Here is a 6,233-nt window from a genome sequence, read left to right as displayed (position 1 = left end):
TCAGAGCCACCTATCAGTGCCCATCAGTCCCATCTATCTGTGGTACCTATCAGTGCCCATCCGTGCCACCCATCCGTGCCACTTATCCGTGCCACCCATCCGTGCCATCTTATCTGTGCCCATCTTTGCCCATCAGTGCCGCCTTATCTGTGCCCATCGGTGCCGCCTTATCTGTGCCTATTAGTGCCGCCTTAACTATGCCTATCAGTGCCCACCAGTGCAGCCTATCAGTGCCCACCAATGCAGCCTATCAGTGCCCACCAATGCAGCCCATCAGTGCCCACCAATGCAGCCTATCAGTGCCGCCTTATCAGCGCACTTCAATGAAGGAGAAAAATTACCCGTTTGCAAAATTTTATAACAAACTATTAAAACATGATTTTTTTTTTTTTTTTTTTTTGCATCTTTTTTTGTTTGTTTAGCAAAAAATAAAACTCCGAGCTGTAACTAAATACCACCAAAAGAAAGCTCTATTTGTGGGAAAAAAATGATAAAAATTTCATTTGGGTACAGTGTTGTATGCCCGCGCAATTGTCATTCAAAGTGCATCAGCGCTGAAAGCTGAAAATTGGTCTGGGACTGAGGGGGGTTTAAGTGCCCAGTAAGCAAGTGGTTAAAAATAAAAAATCTTTCTGGTAAAAAAAACAACTCTCCCCCACTTTACCCTTTAAGCAACAAGACACAGAGTTTAGAGGTCAGTAGCAAGTAGAGTTCAGGGGTCAGTAGTAAGTGACACAGGGTTCAGGGGTCACCTTTGAGATTAATTAGAACACAAAGCAAGCCTAATCTTCTTGTCCAACATCAGTACCTGACCTCACAAATGCTATTTTTGCATGAAGATTTCACAAGGCTTTGTAAGCTTTTCAGCAACTACAGTATTCCCATAATGCACTTGTCTGTCGGTTTCTGTTTAGTTTATGTAAACTTGAAGGGCCTTCCATTAGGATTGTCACTTTTTCTTCAAGCCAAACCCGAACACCTTAGTGGCGCACAGCAAAAACATTTTTTTAACCGCTTCACGCAGATACACTGCGGCAGAAGGATACTTACAGGCAGAATCGCGTACCTGTACATTGCCCTTTAAGAGGCGGTTAGGGCGTGCACGCCGCCACCGCCGGGAGCTTCCTGTTGTCTCCCTCCATTTGCAAGTAGGAGACATTTGTAAGCTGGAAGTTTGAAAGTAGGGGCCTGTCCTATATGCTCTGCAGAAATGTGGGCCTTAGCCCTTGCACACACGGTCAGAGATTCCGTCGGAATGTTTCCTATCGGACCGTTTTGTCGGATATTCCGACTGTGTGTGGTCTGTATCGGACTGTTTCTGTCGGAATATCTGACAGACCAACTTTTCTAACTTGCCGGTAAAATTTTCAGACAAAATGCTCCTATCGGACATACTCTGATCATGTGTAGCCTACTCCGACGGACAAAGTGCCACGCATGCTCAGATCAAATTCCTAGGCCAAAGCTATTGGCTACTAGCCTGAACGTAGTTCCGTTGTAACGAAATAACGTCATCACGTTATGTACAATCAGATTTTCCACGAACTTAGTCCGACCGTGTGTATGCAACATCACTTCCGGATCTCTTCTGAAATTAATCCGACGGAATTACTCCGACGGATTTGGTTGTCGGAATCTCCGACCGTGTGTACAAGGGCTAAGGTGTTGGTGTTGCCACAGCACTGTAAGCCCTCAAAGTGACTCTTGGTAGGCGCTGGAGCGCCCTGCTGTGAACGATTATATCAAGAATTTTAATTACATGCCATTGTTGAACAGTGGAAAAATTGGGCCTTTCGTGGTTGTGGTGGTGGTGCTGGTGCCACAACACTGTAAGTCCTCACAGTTACTCTCGGTGGGCGCAGGAACGGGCCCTGCTGTGAAATATTATATCATGAATTGTAATTACATGCACCTGTTAAACAGGTGCTGAAAAATTAGGCCTTAGGCACTGGTGCTGGTGCCACGACACTGCAACCTCTCCCAGATACTCTAGTTGGAGTGCAGGAATGAGCCCTGCTGCAAAGCATTGCATCAAAAATTGTAATTACATGGGCTGAAAAATTGGGCCTTAGGCACTGGTGCTGGTGCCAGGACACTGCAACCTCTCCCAGATACTCTAGTTGGAGTGCAGGAATAAGCCCTGCTGCAAAGCATTGCATCAAAAATTGTGATTACATGCCCCTGTTAAACAGGGGCTGAAAAATTGGGCCTTAGGCACTGGTGCTGGTGCCACGGCACTGCAACCTCTCCCAGATACTCTAGTTGGAGTGCAGGAATGAGCCCTGCTGCAAAGCATTGCATGGAAAATTGTAATTACACGCCCCTGTTAAACAGGGGCTGAAAAATTGGGCCTTAGCCACTGGTGGCGTTACCCGGAACCAAAAATGTTCTTCCAAGCTATCAGCAGGATCATTGAGGAGGAAGAGGATAGTCAGTCAACATAACAGGACAGTCACTCAGCATCAGCATAGACAGTCTTGAAGGGATGTGACATTTAAAAAAAAATTATTCGGTTACATCAGCTTCAGGTGCTGGGTAGCTGGTGGTGATCCAAGACTGATTCATCTTTATGAAGGTCAGTCAATCAACCGAGTCGGTGGACAGGCACACTCTGTGATCGGTTACAAAACCTCCAGCAGCACTGAAGGTGCGTTCCGAAAGAACGCTGGATGCAGGACAGGCCAGTAGCTCAATTGCATACTGTGCAAGCTCTGGCCAGTGATCCATCCTCAAGACCCAGTAAGCCAGAGGATTTTCGGTGGGAAAGGTGTCCAAGCTCGACCTTTCCCCTAGGTATTCCTGCACCATGTAAATCAGACGCTGGCGATGGTTGCTGTAACCCATCATACCTTGGGGCTGTGGACTAAAAATTTGTCTGAACGCATCAGTCAGACGGCCACCGCTCCTTCTGTGACTGACAGAAGCCTCAGCAACACTTTGTCCAGGACCAGGAGTTTGTAACCTCCCATTCTCTGGGAACGCATTGCACAGACCTTTCTGCAAGGCCTCACAGAGATGTCTCATCCTCTGCATGGCAAGATAAGGTCTGCAACCTTACCATTGTACCGTGGATCAAAGAGAGTGGCCAGCCAGTAATGGTCCCTCTCCTTTATCCGAAGAATACGAGGATTTTTCCGCTGGCTTTGCATAGCCAGGGAGGCCATGCAGCGTAGGTTAACTGAGGCGTTCAGTCCGGAGTCCTCTGGGTCACTAAGGACAAAATGATCCGCAGCCACCTCCTCCCAGCCACGTACAAGTCCACGGGTTTCTTGAGACTGTAAATCATCCCTAAAAGACTGCTGCTGCTGAGTGCCAGGCTTCACCTCCATGCTGACATGATTCTCCTCCTCCTCTTCCTGTGTTATGGGTGGGACAGCAGGAACACTGTCTGGATAAAGGGGGCCTTGAGAAGCAAGGAAGTCCGCCTCTTCCTGCCTCTGTTCTGCCTCAAGTGCCCTGTCCATTATTCCATGCAGCGTATGCTCCAACAGGTATACAAGAGGTACAGTGTCACTGATGCATGCACTGTCAATGCTCACCATCCTCATGGCCTCCTCAAAAGGTGACAGGACAGTGCATGCATCGCTGATCATGCCCCACTGGTGTGGTGAAAAAAACGAGCTCCCCTGACCCTGTCCTGGTGCCGCAGTCGCACAGGTACTCATTGATGGCCCTCTGCTGCATGTGCAGCCGCTGCAGCATGGCCAACGTTGAGTTCCACCTGGTGGGCATGTCACATTTAAGGCAGTTCTTGGGCAGGTTCAACTCCTTTTGGAGCTCAGCCAGCCGAGCACTGGCATTATATGATCGGCAGAAATGCACACAGACTTTCCTGGCCTGCCTCAGTACATCTTGTAAGCCCGGGTACCTGCCCAGGAACCGCTGCACCACCAGGTTAAGTCAGTTGTCCCTGTCAGAGGGCGGAGAGGAGGTTGGTGTCATTGTCGCAAACCACCATTCCTGGCTTAAGCTGGCATGGCGTCAACCACCTCTCGGCCTGCCCCTGCAGAGCTGACAAAATATCTGCCCCAGTGTGGCTCCTGTCCCCCAAACAAACCAGCGCAAGCACGGCATGGCATCTCTTTGCCTGCGTACTTGCGTAGCCCCTTGAACGCCTACGGAGCACTGCTGGTTCAGAGGAAAAAACACTGGAAGAGACCATGGAGGAAGAAGAAGAGGAGGGGGTGGAGGAGAGAGGTGTGTCACAACCAGAAGTAGCATTTTGGAGGCGTGGTAGCGGAACAACCTCCAACACTACTGCACCTTGTCCTGCATCCTTCCCAGCTGCCAGAAGAGTGACCTAATGGGCCGTGAAAGATAGGTAACATCACTGTCCGTGCCTGCTGGACCATGAGTCAGCGGTAATATGCACCTTATTGCTGACCATCCTGTCCAGCGAGGCATGGACATTGCCTTCCACATGCCGGTAGAGAGCCGGAATCAAATTCCGTGAGAAAAAGTAAGGGGGCCGAGTCTACCAACTGACAAGGCAGCAGTTAAAGTGCTAGTAATTTAGCCAAGCTAGCTTTCAACCGCTGGGCATGTGGATGGCTGGGAGTGAACTTCTTTTGACAGTCAAGCAGCTGGGGCAGGGAAATTTGCCTGCTACAATCATCCCCTCCCTCTTCATCACTGGAAGTAGCCTGGCAGTATGCTGCAGCTGATGGAACTTGACTGCCAGATTGCTGTCCTTCTTGAGCATCCCCTCTCTCTGCGCTCACGCTACTGCCTTCGTCTAGCTGAGTATCATCATCAGAGCCTTCAAAACACTGGGCATCCTCCTGGAGCATGCACCCAACACTGTGCTCATAAAGTTTGGGGGACTCTTCAAGAGGACATGGTGGATCTAGGGAAGGAGTGACTGATGACATTGAGACGAGGGAAGAGGACGCGTTGGAAGCTGCTTTGCTAGTACCCTGAGCCTTGGTGAGAGAGGATGAGGGGGGCTTGGTCATCCACTCTACCAAGTCTTCGGCATGATGCTGCTCAACACGTCCAACTGCCGAAAATAAGGACAAGCATGTCCCATGGCCACGTGCTGATGACGATGCACCGTGTCCATGACCAGCACTGTTGTCTCTAGACACAGAGCCTGCTTGCCCTCTTTTATTGGCTCGTTACTGTCTGCTTCTCCTTGATGGCCTTCCAGACATAGTAATGGCCTGCAGGGAGATGGAAAAACCAGCAATTGGGGTAGCTTTAGGTACACACTGAGCAGATGACACAGTACACGACTGTAATTACTGCAGCTGCCTGCCTGTGTTACTGAAATAGAACAACACCAGCAATAAGGGGTAGCTTCAGGTGTATACTGTGCAGGAGGTACACTACACCCACTGTAATTGCTGCAAATGCCTGTAGTACAGAAACAGAGCAACACCAGCAATAAGGGGTAGCTTCAGGTGTATACTGTGCAGGAGGCACACAACACCCACTCTAACTGCTGCAGATGGATGTATTACAGAAACAGAACAACACCAGCAATAAGGGGTAGCTTCAGGTGTATACTGTGCAGGAGGCACACAACACCCACCTTAACTGCTGCAGATGCCTGTATTACAGAAAAAGAACAGCACCAGCAATAAGGGGTAGCTTCAGGTGTATACTGTGCAGGAGGCACACAACACCCACTCTAACTGCTGCAGATGGATGTATTACAGAAACAGAACAACACCAGCAATAAGGGGTAGCTTCAAGTCTATACTGTGCAGGAGGCACACAACACCCACCTCAGGTATAAACGCACCTCCGCTTTAAGATAGAAGTTTCAAGAAAAAAACTTTAATTTTAAATAAAGAACTGAAAATATATATTTTTTAAATCTACTGTTAAATATTGTTCGCATTCATCAAATGTTTTTTAGGGGAAAAAAATGATCATGGGATAGAACATTTACCAAAGTATTGCCGGGAGTTAATGTGACAAATATAATACAGATGAAACTGTCAGGATCAGGGGGGTTTGAAGATATTATCTAAAGGGTATAATAAGCTGGTAAAAAGAAAAATTAGTCTACATTACAAGCAGCTTGATATAAAAGCTGTGCAAGTCCACCACCACCTGCAAGTGTGCATTAGGTTCACGTTCACCACAATAGGACAAGGCTCAGTATTATACTGTGTAATAATTTCATTATGTGACGTGAAGTAAGAAAAACTTTGTTGCATTGGCCGGGAATCGAACCCGGGCCTCCCGCGTGGCAGGCGAGAATTCTACCACTGAACCACCAATGC

The 6,233-nt window shown here is 48.4% G+C and overlaps 1 non-coding gene across 1 annotated transcript; it reads right to left on the bottom strand.

Annotated features, from left to right (window-relative positions):
* Positions 1-6,162: 6,162 nt before the first annotated feature.
* Positions 6,163-6,233, bottom strand: TRNAG-GCC (transfer RNA glycine (anticodon GCC)). Its single transcript has one exon. It is a non-coding gene; the product is annotated as a tRNA-Gly (tRNA).

Source organism: Lithobates pipiens, unplaced genomic scaffold (genome assembly GCF_037356315.1).
Source record: "Lithobates pipiens isolate NorthernLeopardFrog02 unplaced genomic scaffold, aLitPip1_a1.2 Scaffold_8, whole genome shotgun sequence".
In the NCBI taxonomy this organism is placed as follows: domain Eukaryota; kingdom Metazoa; phylum Chordata; class Amphibia; order Anura; family Ranidae; genus Lithobates; species Lithobates pipiens.
Note: the sequence above shows the minus strand (reverse complement) of the source record. Positions and strands in the feature narration are given on the sequence as shown.